Genomic DNA, 18,681 nt, shown 5'->3' on the forward strand with positions numbered 1-18,681 from the left:
AGGTTTGCAGCCCTGACCTCTCTTCCCAGCTCCAGGCCAATGGGGACATTGGCCTTGCACAGAGGAATTGAGGACTTTTGAGCCTGGTGGGGTTTTAGTGAGAAAACTGGGGTCAGCATGTAGGTAAAGTCAAGGAAAGAGCCAAAAGAAAGGTGGAAGAGCAGGAAAAGAAGGGAAGGAAATAAATATCGTAGAGAAAGAAGGAAACAATCAATCAAGGATGAGAGAACACATTCACTTATATTTAAACATCTCAGATATGTACCAAGCCAGATATATCAGCTTTCTACAATAGAAACAGATCTTTAAAAAGGAATCGTCTTATTATATTGAAAGCAAGTCAGCTGTTTGAACTAATCAGAAGGGTTTCATAAAGTCACAGTAGGCAAAGTAGTAGGTATTTCAAAGAGGATGATAAGATTTTTTGATGAGGCTATGGCCTAGCTGGAACTCAAAAACTCAGTTGTTTCATTTAGATGAGATCAAGTAGAAATTATCATGTAGTTCTAAGTATGATAGAAATACTCTTACCAAAGACTGATGCTTGACCAAACAATACACACACACACATGCGCACACACTCTAGCACATCTCCATCTGTACCCTCACTATCCCTGAAACCCTATCTACTCTTTATCATAAATTTCAAGTGGATCAAAGATTGTCTATGAAAAAATGAAATAATTATAAATCTAAGTGAAATGGTAATTTTTTAAAAAGATTGATTTATTTCAGAGAGAGTGAGTGCACAAGCATGCATGAGCAGGGAGAGGGACAGAGAGAGACAATCTCAAGCAGACTTCCTGCTGAGCTCAGAGTGGTCTCTTGATTTCATAAACTCTGAGATCATGACCTGAGCCTAAATCAAGATTTGGACTCTTAACCGACAGAGCCACCCAGGTGCCCCTGAAATAGCAAATTTAAAATACTATTTGACAGGGGAAGGCAGAAGGGAAACCATCAGTGTTAGAGCACGTAAGATTTTATGACTTAATGTAAGGCAAACAATACGGTAGGTAATGTCCAAAGACTTATGACAAAATGTCATTTGTATTGGAAAACATTCCCTTCTGAAAGGTAGTATCTTTAATATGTGAAGTGGTCTTACAGAATTGATCAAAAAAGATAAGAATAGTAAGTGGGTTCAAATGGTGAGCAAATAAATATAAATACAAATAATATCTTAGTTGAGCTTCCTCACATAAATAATATTTTAAATCTTAGTGATTATAAAATAAAAAATAAAGCACAGTGCACATTTTTTGGAAAGCTTAGGAAGTATAGGTTTGATACACAAAGAGCCTAACAACAATAGTACACTGATAAAAAGATCACTAGACTAAGAAAAGAGAATTGAATAAAGGCATCATCTACTACATTTTCATGGTTGGTGGGTCAGTTGATGGATTTTTAGCAACAATGTTATTGTGATATTTCTCTCAGATCTTGACCGTATAAATTGTCTTTCCGGTTCCTTAATTCACTCTTTCTTCTTCCGAAAGTCAAAATACACACTTCTATTCTCGCCAGAATTTCAAGTCACCGGCCTTCTTGTAATGTAGTCATGTCCATTAGTTCTTCTGCAACTGCCTGACCTCTTTTTAGTCTGAACAAGACAGTCAAAGTAACAAGGTCCACCTATTAACTCCAGGTTTGTCTACCCTGTTAATCTTCTACTATGGAATTGTCCAACTACACTGCACCCTTAAAATTTGCTTTCTCAGATTCTGGCTTAAAGAGTACTGCTGCAGAAATCACAGATCTGAGTTGGCTACCCCAGGGTAGGGTGTTCACTGTGCTCTAGAAATTCTTTTACTCATCTCTTGTTCATTCTCTAGATCATGGGCCAAAATACCCTTTCCAGACTTTCTTCATCTTCTCCAGGACCCTTTTCCCCACTTTACTAGATACTGTCCTGTCACATTCTACTTCAGAAGTTGAAAGAGAATCTGTCTCTTTATCTAACTGCTTATCTTTTCTTCCTGCTTATCTTTTCTTCCCTCTATACTTCTGTAGAGGGACACCTTTATTCTTCTCATCTCCTGAGGACTTCATGTTTTAATTATTTCTTTAAATTGCAACTTGAATTTCTACACGCTCTCTAGTTCATTCCTTCAATATTCATTCATCATCCATCTATCTAACTAACCCTACATTAATTTTGTATGCAAGCAACCAGACCTATCTATTCATGAAAGGTATTCACTTGAATATATTTGCTCCTCAGTTTATCATTCCTTTTCTTTCTTTCATAATCAATTTTTCACTGTCTCTTGTCATTTTGACAGATTGTTTTCATTTCTCACTTTGCTAGTGAAACACAATTTCAGTGACTCTTGTGGGCTTCTCTCAGTCCTCATTCTTTTTTATTTCTTTGAATCCTTTTGCTCTGCTTACCAACTTTTCCTGGAAGCATCTTCTGTCCCTAACTCCTGATACCTTGTCCTTATGTTCTTCACCCCTTTGATCACTATTTGTCTCTTTACTGCCCTCCCTCTTCCTGTTCTCCAAATTCCCTCTAGAAGTCTCTCTATTCTCTACAGCCCAGCCTTTTTCAAAGTGGGTGCTACATTGCACTAGCCACATGTGTGATGATAGCAGTTGTCCTGAAGCAAAAAGCATTCTGTTGTCCAAGAAGTTTCAGAAACAAATAGGCAATTCAACAAAATTAAGTGTAGTTCTGGTCTTTAGGACTTCTTTGAGCTTTTAAACGCTTATATGCATTGTCAATATCTAGGGGGCTATATGGAGTTAGACTATGCTCAGTTTCTCAAATTTATTTTACCACAGAACATTTATTTTTACAGAACGTCTCAATATACCTGAATTCCGTACAACTCATGATGGAAAACTGCGTATATCTTCAGCTTTCCATTGTGACCTTTCTTCATAATCTTGCTCCACCAACTTTTTCTTCTACTACTCTCCTGTAGCCTCTCCTGCTAGCTTTCATATGTTATGCTTCCTAAATGTTCCAGGTGGAAGTTCCTTTTCCCCTCTTTCAAGTGCAAGAGGAAGCTGTAGAAGTAATGTTAACATCTTGCTCAATATTATTATGATATACTTATATTTAGCCTATTCATCTAAGATTGTTACCTTCTTGAGAACTATGTCTGTGTACTTTGTACCAGCAAGGAATCATTTCAGCTGCAAGTAGCAAAAAACCCAACCCAGAGGGACTTAAACAAGGAAATACACTTTCTCTTGTACAAAGAAGCTCAGGGGCAGGATAGCACCAGGGTTGATTAATTCAGGGGATCAGTGTTATTGTCAAGACTCAGGTGTTCATCCTCAGTCCTTGTGTTCACTAACCTCATGACTCCAGGTGTCACATTTGGGTACAAGTTTAGAGGAAACATAAAAGTCCACAGCAACTCCTTCAGGTGCATTTTAGGATGCCACACCTTTCTCAGAGGCACACTGGCACCTCTCCATCCACATTTTGTTGAACAGAACAAGATTACATGCCTCTCTAAAAGCAGTTACTAGCAAGCAGAATATGGTTCCCTATTTCCCACTGGACTGGCTTAGATGTATCTGTGGAGCTGAGGTTTGGATCATCTTTGAGAAGGAATAGACCTGAACAAAATAGGGGTTCTGTTAGCAAAGTGTGAATGGACAGAAGTATATTTATATCTTACTATCTTGCCCTGCTCCTCACAGAGTACAATGAACGTTCTATGGACTTGCTAATGAGCAAAGAACAGATAGAAGGTTGTGCAAAATTATGTGCTTAGACAAGATTTTATAACTTGTTACTTGTCTACTACATTTCCTGATTTTCAGGAGGAAGACTCAAAATTTACCTGAAAAGGAACATTCATAGGTGAATATTTATGGTTACTAACTCTATACTTCAAGTATTAAAGACTTTGTCCTCCCTATACCCTTTACACCAGTAATATCACAAACCAGGAATATAATAGAGCCTTTTTGAGTAAAGTCTACAAGGGAGTTCACAGTAATAAAATCAAAATAACATAAAATAGATTCTAAATTAAGATTTTCATTGCTTTCATCAAAAAAATTATAACTTTGGGAAGTTTCTTTTTATTTTCTCTCATATTCAAGATAGCAACCATATCACATTGTAAGTGATTTGATGCCAATAGTTGAATCCGTCTGTATTTTAATTTAGTATTTCCTCCAGACATTCTTTGAACATGTGTCAACAGGAAAGAACATGTTTCAAAATCCACTTCTAATCATTTCTCTCTTAATAAACAAAGTTTGAATGTGTCTTTTAGTTCTCTCTATGCTTTATGAAATTTGCCAAAAAAAGCAAATAAACAAATAAAAAAATAAAACAAAACAAAATCTAGAATTATCAGAACTTGTCAAGACCAAATTCTAAAGAAGGTAAAATTGACCATGGGGACACTTTCATCTCTATTCTCAGTATCTTGATTTCTCTTAACAATCCTCATCTGCAAGGATTTATTGTCAGCACATACCTGCTGATGTCTCATACCTCAAAAATATTTTAAGGTGTTGCCTCTCTATAGCATATTCTCATTTTATTCAATGTTTCTTAAATAATAATAATAATAATAATAATAACTCTACAGATTCAGAGGAAACACCTATAATGATGGACTATCAGGTATGGTGTCAAGGATGAAGATAGTTCGGGTAGAGAATATTTTTTGTTTTGATCAAGTCACATCACATCAGTATCATTTACTCTGGCTGAGTAAAAGGCTGGCTCTGGACATATAGTTTGTTTTTGCATGTTATTGGGTGATTGATAAGTCAGAAGCTCCCAAGCTGCCGATGCTGGGATGTTTAAAATTGTTACACTAGAAGTGTTAAGGCATATGTATTTCTATCTAATGTGTGTGTAGATTGTGTGGGAGGTGGGCAGAGAAATACTTTAAAGTTTGGATTTCAACCAGAGTACTCTTCTCACTAGAATCAGTTTTAAAAACTTCTTTGAAAAAACAAAGATGAAGAGTGAAGATCCCAGGAGCTATGGGCTTCTGGTTCACAAACTGCATCCACACACACAGAGAAGCCATTTCCTCATAACTTCTAACAAGAACATAGGAAGCTGGACAATGGGATAGCATGATGGTAAGAAAGATGGCCCTTCTCTGAGTGGCAATGGTCTTGTGATAATAACTACCAGACACCTGCTGTAAGAATAAAGACTCATGTAGTCAGAAGTCAGAAAAGTGTCCTTGTAACTCACTTGATAGGCTCAAAGCCAGTAGGTTGCAGCACCAGCTGTCAGTATTCAAAGACATCAATTCTACCAAAGCCAAAGATGCTTGGTGTGAGATTATGGTGCTCAGTATTCTATAAGATGAAGAAGCTTTTAATAATTCATAGTTCAGGGAAAAAGAAAAACTCTCCTAACACACCCATCCATCACCCTTCCATCCCAGACATCTAGAATAGTCTTGTTTGTTCTTTAGGCTTTTATTTTGTAAAGGGGTCAGAAGAGATCCATATAGAGAAAAGACTGGTGATGAGAAAGATCATGTGCATCCAAATGACCAATCCTCTTGGAGAAAAGGGTTGAAAAAATTGACATGAAATCTCTTGGTCAAAACCAACATGTGGTAAATCTATTATTTTGTCTAAAAAATAATTTTCTGGGGGAAAATCTCTTCCTTCTCAAGTTTTAAAGTACTAATAATTACCAGTGGCAACAACTGGCATCCTGAACTATATTTTAAACTTATTAAATAAAAGATTACTGTTCCAGTGGGAAAACAAGGAATAAAAGCAGTAGGCAGCCAGCATTTTGCCAAGTGCATCAGAATTAAGCCAAGAGTCCATGATAATTTAGCAGTGAAGGTTTAGTCCCTGCTGGCATTCATTTTCTAGATAGAGAATCAAGTCCTGGACACAGAACAAGATCAACATGGAACGTCCATAGAAGGATCATCCAAATATGGACAATGCAAGTAGGAGACAAGGGACAATCCAGACAAGTCTATAATAGGGATTAGTGTTTTCTCCAGTTCGTTAGTAAATGCAAAGTTTATACCTGAAGTCAACTATTTAGTTGAGATATATGTCTGTATTTATATATGTGATTTTTCAAGGTAACTGTTTAGTAAACTTGACATAATTGGACTTAATCATTATCAATAGATCCTTTTATAGTGTAAAGTCCTGAGTTAAAGAAATAACCCATGTACAGTCATTTTCCTCCCCGAATCAGAAGTCATTCTGGTGACAGTAATGTACCTCTTTCAGGATGTTGTTTCAACAAAGCATACATATGTCTATTTGGACCACAAGTGTGAAAATCACAGGATATTATTGCTGAAAGTTACTGTTTTGATCAGATCTTGACGGGAAATAGAATCTGACTCAGGAGGTTCAAATGAAGAGATGTACTCACAGAGGTGTGGGCAAGGCAAAGAGACATGAACACAGGGACATGAAACAGCAGGGAGCCATTGCTACTCCTGCTCCTCTCAAGAGAGCTCAGCTGTGGAGGAGGGCATCCAGCAGGAACCATGAGCATGGAAGGACATAGCCCCTGCCATAATCTCAGGCTAAAGCAGGGAGTGAGTAAGGAAGAAATGCCAGACCTGTCCCTCTTCCCCTGATCCCCATCAGCCCAAAGATAAGTTGGAAGGCAAGGGAGCCTAGGTGATGTGGTCCATGGAAGGCGTGGAGCATGGCAGGAAAGAGCAGAGACTGGATTTGGGGTGGGTGGAAAAGGACCTCAGAAATCCATCCTTTACATTCAGACAGTCCATAGATAAATCCATGGTGGGCAGAGTGGGTAGCAGGTATGTGACTACATGAAACAGCTTATACCTGGTAGAGGTAAGAGTTCACTTGTTAAAGATGAGGCTGGCCCCTCCGTGGATACTGGATGCCCCAGCGCCTAGAGCAATTCATCCTGGTCAGCCTGTGATCATGCCAGGAGATGGGCTGATACTCCCCTAACCACTGATGTCCATAGGGAAATTCTGCAGCTGGCCTGTGGCATCTCGGCCCTCAGCCAGTAAAGACCAGTGTCTCCCTAAGCATGAATGCTGAGCTGGTGGGATAGGCCTAGAGTTGAGGTACTGACATGCCGTGTTGGTATTGTGTACAGTCTCTGATGATACCAGTTAAGAAGCTGGTGTTCCGGGCAGCCCGGGTGGCTCAGCGGTTTAGCACTGCCTTCAGCCCAGGGCCTGATCCTGGAGACCCGGGATCAAGTCCCACATCAGGTTCCCCCCATGGAGCCTGCTTCTCCCTCTCCCTCTGCCGTTGTCTCTGCCTCTCTCTCCTTTCTGTGTATTCTCATGAATAAATAAATAAAATCTTAAAAAAAAAAAAAAAGAAGAAGAAGAAGCTGGCGTTCCCTCACCATGCAGCCCAAAGTATAGCTCTGTTGGGCTTTCGGTGCACTGTTCTAGGATGGACCACAGGGAAGTTGGTCTCATCTCCCCAGTGAACTCTGCTTTGTAAGATCATGTACTGCTTCGCCAGTTGCTTTGTTTATAAGAAACCCAGGCAGGAACCAACAGGGTAGTGTGGATGGCAGCAGGGCTCCCACAGCAGACATGGAGAGTCCCTTGTTCCCTGGCTCTTTAGCCAAAATCTTTTTTAATCAACTGCACGGCCATTCATGAGGCCAATTTATTGTATAAATTAAGCTGCAAAACTCATCTACAATTGCTTTGCAAAGTGAGGTGGTTAGTGGGTAAAATACTGAATGCTGTGATCCAGCCTGTGTGACATTACTCTGCCATCTGACCTGTGGCTGGTGGGCAGACATCATAATGGAACAAATAATTAAACAGGAAAAGCAAAATACATGTGCCCTTTGAAAACAGTTACATAAGCGTCCTTGAATAAATAAGTAACATTTATTTGTGGTGCATTGCAGGTTGCTCAATGTCATCCACGTTTATTTTTGATTGCTTGACACACTACTAAGTTATGTCTTTAATCTCTTCAGCCCAAGTAAGATTTTGACTTCCATACATTTTGCTGTGAGGAAAAGATCGCTTTTTATTATTCCACTGAAGCCCACTTTGTCAGGGCTATAGCAACTAAATCTCCTGTTGACTCTTCCTCTCAACTCAATCCCTGAAAATTAGTTGGAACAGATTAGAGTGAGCCCTCCGAAATCGTCTTTTTGTTTGAGAGGGGCAGGGAGCTGGAAGGCTCATCTGTTCTTTGATCCTCTATGACTTCTCTGATCCTGGGAGTCGGTATGACTCATCTCACGCAAGGTCTTGTTGTTCTGCTCACTTGGAAACTTCAGGCTGTTATAAATAAGGCCCACTCCTGGCCGCCTTGACCTTCAGCCTTGCAGCTGGATTCTGCAGACCCCAGAGCCCCCAAAACCCTGGACCAATGCTGAGTGCTCTTTCCACATGTGCAAGGCCATGTCTACAAAAATAAACTACTTTAACAGTTTGGGGCTAAATTGACTTTTTATTGTATAAATTAAGCTTCATCCACACCTGCCCCCTGCATAAGTAAATGGCATCAGAGGGGTTAGTGGGTGGTGACACAGTCAGAGCTTCTGTGCTTCCTGGGGACTTTCTCCCTCCCTTCTTTTTCCATCATGTGCATCCACTTGGGTGCTGTGAGACCAGGAATCATGGGGTCGTGGAGAGCCACGGCAGGAGGAGGCATCTGGTGGAGGCCCAGCCCAAGGCCATGCTGTTATTAACACATTTTGAGTGCTCATCACTTGCCAGGAGCTGGGTCCCACGGATCAGTTCAACCCAATAAAGTCAGCATTCTCGTGTGTTTCTGCACCTGGGGAATTCAAGGCTTATCGATGTAAATGTCATGCTCAGTTTGTGGTATTAATAAGTTGTATACTCAGAATTGGAAGACAAGTGATCTGACCCTCGAATCGGGCATTCTTAGCCACTGCTTTATATGGTGAAATAGATTTATTGCTTCCTCCCTCCTTCACTCTCTGACAGAGGAGTTAAGGGTCACAGGAAGTAGTGGGCTTGGTGCCGGAGGGGGTGGTGAGGCAGCAGGCACAGGGCAGAAAGGAAAGTGATCTGATCAACATATCCAATCATGTGATGTAATGCTGGTGCTGCTTCTGCCATTTTAATTTTAGAAGAGAATGAAGTAAGAACACAGTCCTTAAAATATGGCTCCTTGAGACTATAGGCAGCATGGGAGGTCACTGGGGGTGGAGGTCCATCCCCTTCACTATCACTTGGGGAGCTGGGGTTCATGAGGCTGTCTCTGAAGTTTGCTTATTTCTTCTCAGAGCTATACCATTTCTTAACCCCCTTGTATGTGCAGGACCTGAGCCAAGCACTGTGAAGACCATGACGATAATCATAAAATGATTTCTGCTCACAGGAACTGGATGGCTCCCCAGCTATAAAGGACAGTGCTAGAAGTGCAGACATACCTAGTTGGATGAGGGATCAGCAAAGAGATCAGTTAGAGTGTCACATAGCCCCTGGCATCTCAGCCTCAAGAGGCATTTTGATGGATGGAGAAAAAGAAGTTAAGCAGGTGGATTGAGGAGCAGACCCAGACCACATTGGCCATTGACTGTATCACACATTTGCCCACAATCTGGTCTTTTTTGTTTTCTATGAAGAGAACATTTAGTCACTTACTAAACTTATCAGTACTTACAGTGCATAACTACTATAGGTCAAGATTTTTTAAAAAACTGAAAAGTTTAAAAAATATATTGTTAAAAAGTAAATTACAAAATTCCAAGGTATTGTTTCTTAACTTTGGTTTCTTTAGCAGTTGAGTAAGCAACTTACCCTGAACCACTTTTTTAGTCAGACTTTTTCTGGGTATAAGCTCAGAGCTCTGGTGTATTTAGGGCTTGAGAGACTCCCAGGGATTAAGTACCTGCTTCTCTTCTTTTGAAGTGTTAAAGGTTTCTGATTACCTGTTCATGCTAACTGGCCTAGCAGTGGGACAATATGTGGAGGAAATCATTACTTTGCATTTTGAAGACTGGACCCTCCTAATTGAATGTCAAGTGCTCTGATGAGGCATCCTGCCCCTCAGAGAAGAAGCATGTCTTCCTACAGCAGATTTGTGTAGTCTTCCAAATGCAAGTGCATAATTTTGAAGGATCACCATGTAGGATTGTTCAATAGACTAGGTGTTTCACTGTTTTTGGCTTGTATGGTGTGTGTGTGTGTGTGTGTGTGTGTTTCAGCCAGTGAGGAAGAGGTTATCATGGCAAATGTGCCATACTTGTTATTTCCTTTTCAAACAGCTTTACTAAATGGCTTCCTTGCAAGTCCCTTCAAAAGCACTTGCCAGCTATTCTCTGGGAGCATCAGATACATTACAAGTTTTCAATATAGACTGTTGTTTGGATATGGCGTGCTTAGAAGGTGATCATTCATGGCCTTATTTGAGGTTGCATTATTTTAAAGTGAAGGCATTAATAATAGAAAATTAGCATGAGTCAGTGCTCATCAAATTGTCTATTATAGTAAGTGCTGATCCTTTATAAACCAGCTTTGTGGACTAGACCACATAAAGATTAAAATGTTGATTTGCCATCTTGAGAACACTTTGAATACAGAAAGCCAAAAGTATTTTGGATTCCATTCATTCTTGGAGACATTGTTTGGTGTTTTATTCAGCGAATACTTCCTAGATATATTTACAAAGGAGCCATGCTCAGCATGTTGTCTGGAAGTGTGGTGTGTACATAGGCCCATGATGCACTGTTAGAAGTGTAAGCCTGATGTGTGTGCACGTGGGTGTGTGGGTGTGTACTTTGGAACTGAAAGTGGGATATCGAACTTGGGTGCATGATATATGGGCACATAGATATACAAATACATAGATATATACATATATGTACACACATATACATATATGTACAACATGTATATCTCACCCTAAAATACCTCTAGTCTGATCAAGTTAGGATGATGTTTATCAAGGCAGCCTGCACAAGTAAGGTTGATTCCATCATGTAAAGTTGTAGTGGATTAAAGGTTGGTAAAAACATTTGCTAAGCAAACTGTTGATAGTTTGTCAACAAAAATAGAAGGTCTATTTATTTGGACAACATCTGTATTTCGCTGAATCTAAGATGTTATCAGTATAATATATGACATTAAAGGAAAAAATTCTTCCAATTAAATTCTGACATATGCTTCTATAGCTTTTGAATTTTTATTTATGCTTTAAGAATTTATTATTGAAATACAGTGTTTGTACTTATTGAAATCCTCTTTTTGGGTTTATTTGGACAAAGATTTCTATCATTTAGAGCTTTTGAACATTCATGGGGAGAAAAATATAAATTCAATAAATTGGTTAAAATATTTCTAAATGACTCCAAAGTCACATCTGGTCTTTCTGAATCACATGTCAGTATCATGTCTTTTTCACAGAGTATAGACGCTGGGCGATTAAGATCATCAGTAATGCAGCATGTCTTAAAAGCTAGCCCCACTACTGGATTCTCTTTCAAGTAACTGATACTCATCCTGCGAGTTTTGATGTGTACATGTAGCAATGACTTCCATCATAATGGCCAAATTTCAACTTCAGTGATGTTAACATGTGAAGATGTGTGTTTTAGAATCAGGAAAGTATGCTAAAAAAATGTTAAGTATATGATGTAGTTAAAAATTCTAGGTCAACCCTTCAAAGAGAAGTTTTGTTTATCAGAAATCTCTAGAGTAAAGATAAGTACTAATCCTGCTAACATGTGACAGGGAGAAACCAGTAGTGTAAAGTTTTATCAAATTTTTGAGTTTGTCATAATCAAGTATCTTGTTAAAAATGTTGATTCTTAAGTCTGCCACTGACCCACAAAGCTGGAATTCCCGGCTGTGGCATTTTGATATCAGGACAGTGACACAAGTGGTCTGGGCAACAGTGCTTTTTTTTTTTTTTTTTTTTTTTTTTAAGAGAAAGAGCATGATGGTAAAGAGGGGTGATGGGGAGGGGCAGAGGAAGAGGGAGAGAGACAATCTTAAGCAGGCTCACACCCAGCAGAGAGGCTGATGCAGGGCTTGATCTCATGACCCTGAGATCATGACCTGAGTGGAAATCAAGAGTTAGACGCTTAACCAACTGAGCAACCCAGGCAGCCCAGAGCAATTGTACTTTGATGTGCACTGCCCCAAACCCTGTCCGAGGCACCTTCCGTGTGTATTAAACTCTCAGACTATAGACTTGGAGACTTCATAAAGTCCATGACAGTCAAAAGAAAGTAAAACACTTTTTAAAAAGGAAGAAGAGAAAGAAGGTCACAATGTGGCCCTTCACTGGGAGGATCCCAGGAAGAAAAGAGCCAAGATCTTTTGATGCCAGATTAGGAAGTGAGTCAGTAACTGCCAATTCCTTAAACATTATAAATAAGGGGTTTGGAAGTTATACTTCTTGTTTCATCTTCTAGTGCTTACCTTGAACTTTTTTTTTAAAACATTCATTTATTTATTCAGCCCACATAACATATGAAGACTAAGGCTCTTCATCACTAGACAAACTCCAATGATGAGTCTGGTGAGGGTGGTCCTGACTAATATTATATTACATTATAAAAGGGGTCAGCTTAAGGTTAGGCCAGGGAAATGCCATGTTATTAGAGAAGCAAAGTAGCAGAATCATTTCCTATGATTTGTGTGTTAATCAGAAATCCCAGTCTTTCCAAAATTCCTAATGAAAATTCCATATGTTTTAGCAATCACTTCTAATGTGACTTTTTAAACCTATGTTCTCTTATGTCAATAGTTCTAACTAATGTCTAAATGACTTCCAATGCCTAAGCTAATTCTTCAGTCATTTAGGAAACTGATGATTAAAAAAAAAATAACAACAACAGAACAAAACAAAACAAGAGGCCCTTTGGCCCACAAGAGCAATCTCTGAGCTGTCTAGTCATCCCATACCAGGATGGGGCAAGGAAGGCTGCAAGGGAGAGGAAGTGGAGTCTTCCTAAGGGGAATGTGGATGCTTGGCCATCATTCTATGAATGAAATGAATGAAATGAATGACAAATCACGCCATCTTGCAGAAGGTGGGAGGAATGGGGGAACAGGTGAGGTCTGAGATAGATCACCACAAGCTCATGTCCTTTCATGGTATGTAAGTTGTCTTCTAAAATAAGTTATACCGTTTTACACTTGCATGGTAGTTTATAGTGGACAGCCTGTTTTCGCACCTACATTACCCTCTGATCTTGCCAAAGTCTCTGAGAGAGGGACAGGGTTTCAATCCTTTAGATTTTACTGAAACAAATGGTTTCACATTACTCAGGAAGGCTAGTTGGTGTTTCACCCAGGACCAATGGTGGAATTGAGACTCAAATTCAGGTCTTCCAGTTCCAAGTTTGGAGCTACTTTTGCCACTCATACTGCCTTTGGTTTTGTATCAGGGTGGCACCAGTTCTTGTGGATGTGGCTTTATATTTAGAGGTGGAAAGACACTATATTACTGGAATCTCTTGCAGATGAATTCTCAGATTCAGAGCCCTGATTTGAGAAAGAGCTAGCTGTTAGAAAAACATTCCTGACTCTTCACATTAGGACCTTCCAGAATCCAGGGTGGAGAGAAGTGGGCAGACAGTAAGAGCTCCTCACATGTTCCCATGTCTAAACTGTCTCAATTTCAAAAAAAAATTCCTGGAAGTGTGAATGCAAAGGAGAACTTTCTAGATTTGGTCAAGGTTAAAAAACAGCTGGATCCTGCTTGCTTTCTCAGGGGACATCTCTGGATCCAGGTCCCTGGATATGATAGCAAAGCTCTAGGAAGGGTGCCCAGATATCCAAGTTTGCAGCAGACAATGTGGGTGTCCTGTTTTTATCTTCTCAAACTGTACCACACTCACTATTCTTGCAGAGCTATTTGCTCCCAGCTGCCCGGAGGCTCTATCTGCTTACTAAGATACACCAGAGGGCTTCATGCGGACAATAACACGTGCACTTCACTTTACTTTTCTGGGCAGGTGTAATTTTATTTCGTTTTGTTTTTAAGTAGGCTCCATGCCCAACATGGGGCTTGAACTCATGATCCTGAGACCAAAGAGTTGCATGCTCTACCAACTGAGCCAGCCAGGCACCCCTGAGCAGGTATAGTCTTTAAAAATTGCCTGTAACATCCAATCCCCATTTACTATTAAGGTTACCTTTGTTAGAAATGAAAATTTAGAGAACTGGAGAGATGCTATTTCTTTGGGGAAAGTATTTGCTCTAAGATGTAAGATCATTTTTAAAGAATGAAGGAAATCTTTAGAAATTTAGATTTTGATAAAAATAGTGAAGATGACCCTTTTGGTCTTCTTAACTCATTACTGAAGTAGAAAGGAGAGATGAGGGGTCTAATGTGTGTGTCATGTGACTTGCCTAAGATCACATAACTTGGTAGCGGCAGAACTGTTTCTCGAATTCCTGCAAGTTGTTCCCAGGGGAAAAGGCTCTGGGAGGAGTCCCCAAAGCCTGTGTGACAGCCAACCTGTCACTGCTGTAAAAGTCAGTTTGGCAGATGTGTTTCATCAGGGTCTATCAAAAATGAGGAGCTCCCATGAACTTCTTCTCAGGGTGAGTGTGGTGGTGCCAGACCCCCGGCTGGAAGGTCTGGAGGACAAAGTTGGTCAATTGTGCAAGAGCGGACCTGATAGGACTCTACTTGGACCTCATTCCATCCCCAGACACTTCTGCTGTCTCTGGAAACCTCTATCTCATTCTCCAAAAGAAGCACTCAGTTCTGCAGCTCAGTTCAGCCTGTTCAAGAACCGAGGCCCCACTTTGCTTCCCCTGGGGAACACATTGGTACACATTTTAACTTACTACTCTCTGAAAATGATTCTGGGAAAGAACCAGTCATGTTTACATGTTTACTAAGTATTGAGCTCTTGTACGTGCTAGACCATGCCCTAGGCACATGCAAAATTGCCATCAGCTGGTATCAAAGCAGAAAGACTTTCAGATGGTAGCAAAAACAAAAACTAAACAAAAACAAAGACTCATACACCTAAATTTCTCCATTTGCCCCTTGGAGATGTTTGCCTTCAAGGCTGCCTTCATAATTCAATTTAAATTAAACCTGTCATGGGGCACCTGGGTGGCTCAGTCAGTTAAGCATCTGCCTTTGGCTCAGGTTATGATTCCAGAGTCCTGGGATTGAGCCCCACATCAGGCATCACACTCAGTATGAGTCTGCTTCTCCTTCTTCTTCTCCCTCTATGATCTCTCTCATTCTCACTCTCTCTCAAATAAATAAAATCTTTATAAATAAATAAATAAATAAATAAATAAATAAATAAAACCTATCTGGGGGTACCTGTCTGGCTCAGTCGGTAGAGCATGCGATGCTTAAACTCAGGGTTATGAGTTCAAGCTTCATGTTGGATATAGAGATTACCTTTAAAAAATTAAAATTTAAAAAATAAACCTATCTGGTAAGATGTTTGTGAGAAAGGCACAGTAAATATGAGACAATTTGACTTGACCATGATGGTTTGGAATCCTTACAGAGCCTTTCCCACTTTGCCAATCCAGAAGTAAATGCTGGGTATTTGGTTACAAGCAATCAGAATGGGCAAAATTAAACACAAATTGCCAGAGCACATTACCTAGGCTTATTTTCCTTCTTGACATAATACCAAGTTTGAGGGAAAAAGTTCATTTTAAATGAACAAGGTGTAAGGGGTTGAATAGTCTATTCAGTTCTATTGTTTCTTCGGTTCCTGTTGCAGAAGGCCACATGAGTTGGACCCCAAGATGATATGGTTTGACCCCTTACAACTTGAACTTATGTTTTCCAAGTTGTGAAAACCTTATGTGATTCCCTTTGGCCTTTCTCACTCTTTGGTCTGGCACCTGATGCACAGGTAGAGCAAGATTAGAGATTTGCCAGCTGTAGCACAAAGCAAGCAAACCAAAATGGGCCTCATGCCCTCATCAACAGCTTTACCTTAATTTGTTTTGCTGCAGATTCAAGTTGCAGATCTTTTGTTTACTTATGTTCCAATTTCCTAACCCTTTGTGGCCATTGCTAATTTCCCTCCAAAGAATGGTTGAGCTGGGTTCCTGGTTGGGAAACAAGGCAATACAGCTAGATATAAATCCCATAGGGATCATGCTGGGACAAACAGTTTTTGTCGGGTCTTGGAAGGAATGGAACGTTCCCCAAGAATGAGTTGTTAGGAAGTACATGTTGAGATAGTTCCACCACTTATGAACTCTGCAGAGAGCACGTCTCCTCCACTCTTCTGGGCACGTGTTTATGCCTACTATTATTGTGGATCTGATACCCTCAGCTTCCATTTTCTCTCTGTTTCCTTGTCCTTTACCAAAGTATTATCCGTTTTTGGAAATGCAGAAGATGGTTGTCCATGAGCTCCTCTTCTTCTTCCTCCACTACTTGTGATGTTGACATCTGCAAGGCCTTTATTGTTTCTTCCTTAAATTCCTATAAAAGATGAGAATGTTCTTATGCTTTGTCTTTCTTTATTCACTGCCAACTCTATGATGACAACGTTTTAAAAATGAAGAATAGCCATCATTTAGTGAATGCATATTATATTAGACACTGTCCATCCCTTTTTATCAATCTTCACAATGGCCCTATAAAAAGGGTATTTGTCCAACCATACACAATGACAAAAATGGAGGTTGAGAAATGTTAAACTAAGTTTCTGAGTCTCTTAGATAGTAAGTGGCAGAGCAGAGATTCAAATCCAGCAATGTCAGAATCCAAAATTTATAGCAAGACTAAAATAATTCACAGACTGGATCCTGCATATGAGAAATAAGGGTGCACGTAACATTTTATAATTTGAATGAAATAATGGCCAACATTTAAAAATTAGAGTATTACACTTAAAAGTCCGGATTTTACCTTCTCTTAAAAAAAAAATAGAAGACTCGACCCAGTGGGCTCATATTCCTTCATGGCAGCAGCCAGCCACTTCTAAGGAGTAGCCTCTTCCCTTCGTGGAGGCATGTGCTCTAAGGCGAACAACTCTGCTCATTCCCATTTATATCGGATGTATCTTATCACTTTACCTACTTGGGCCACTGGATTGGTACCTATATATGTTTGATCCTTACTCCAGTCTCTAGAAGCAATCTGTTTCAGGGTTTGTGTCCTTGCTTCGCCATCTGCTAATTTTGTTTCCTTGGACAAGTTACTTAACCCTTCAAGACCTCTGATTTCTCACCTCTAAAGTGGGGATAAGAATAGTACCTACCTTTTGAAGTTGTTTAAAAAATAAAAAAATAAAAATAAAAAAAATAAAAATTAAATATAGTAATACATATAAAGTGCTCTGCACACAGTAAAATTTCTATAATAGATATTATTTCTATAATAGATATTATAATTAGCCATTATTCCAATTAGCCACTCTTTTCTCAGAATGTGGTGTGCAGTAAACTTTTCCAGCCTAAATTGTAAAGTAGGCCATCAGAATCATTAGCCAGGGGAGCACCACTGTGTTATAATAAGCAATGGAACATGTGGCTTTGACTTTAGAGTTACTTGGTTCAAGTTTCAGCCCTGACCTTATGGGGACCTGAGTTCATTCTGACTCAGTTTCCTCATTCATAGGATGAGCAGGATGATAGTCCCCACTTAATGAGGTTGTGGTAAGGAGCAAGTGAATCAGTACATGTAAAATGCTTCCAAACGGTGATCTGCACATACTGTGCACCCAGCGGATGTTACCCACTATTGAACACAATAAAATGAGTGTGCATTTGCTAAGTGTGTGTTTGCTTCTGGGAAGGTGCAGATAGACTATTTCATATTGGATTGCATGGAAAATTTTGGAAAGTGGAAGATTCATGCCTTGATTTCCACCCCCTCAATTCCCTGCATTCCAGATTCTGTTCCTTCCATTTTCTACAATTGCACTTTTGAAGGCTGATCATCAAGTCCTACCCAATGGCCTCAGCCTCATCTTCAGGTGGGGGTAAGAATTTCAGAGATCAACCAGCCTAACACTGTCAATTCTCAAAAGCAGACGGTGAGGCTGAATGAAGTCCTATGGCTTGCCCAAAGCTCATTTGTGACAGACCAAGAGTCAGCCATCAGCTTCATTGGTTGAGTAGTTGCTAGATCACAGTGGGTTTATGTCAATTTTGACAAGCTGGAGGTGCATCACGCAGCTGATGTAAGAGCTCTGCTCTCTCCTCTTTCACCTTGCCCTTTCTGCCCGCCCCCCCTCTCATCCTTGCTTCATGAGGCGCTGTTCCAGCTGATATTGCAAGAGGACTGCTCTGTCTTTCCCAGTGGGACCTAGGCCCTGTGACCCTCCATAGCTTGAAGACCCCGTTTCCTGATGGGTAATGTTTTCCCTTCCCAGTGACTTGCCTCTCTGGGCCACGTTCCGATTTCCCTGCTGGCTCACTTGTTTCCTTGGGCTGGCTGCCTTGTTTGGCGGTTTCTAGTGAGGGCTCTGATAGATGCCAGGAGCGAGGGGAAGAGCTCCGAAGGGGCTCAGTCATTGGACAGGCACACTCGGTGATGGATGAGCCCTCTCCCCAGGGAGTTTTGGGTCAGAAGAAGTCTGATAAGTTTTTCCAGAACCCAGTAACGCAGAAACGGTGCCAGCAGCATCTTACCTCTTCTGTGGGTTTTGTTATTGAGTTTAAAGAAAATTCTCAGGGGCCGTTCCACATCTTATTAGAAATACAGCTCCATCCACGATAAACTTAGCTATATGTGCTATGAATTGTTTTAGAGATAACGTTTGAGGGGAGGGGTGGGAGGAAGGAAGAGAGGGGCCTTTAAAAAAAA

Source organism: Canis lupus, chromosome 4, assembly GCF_003254725.2.
Source record: "Canis lupus dingo isolate Sandy chromosome 4, ASM325472v2, whole genome shotgun sequence".
NCBI classification, from domain to species: Eukaryota; Metazoa; Chordata; class Mammalia; order Carnivora; family Canidae; genus Canis; species Canis lupus.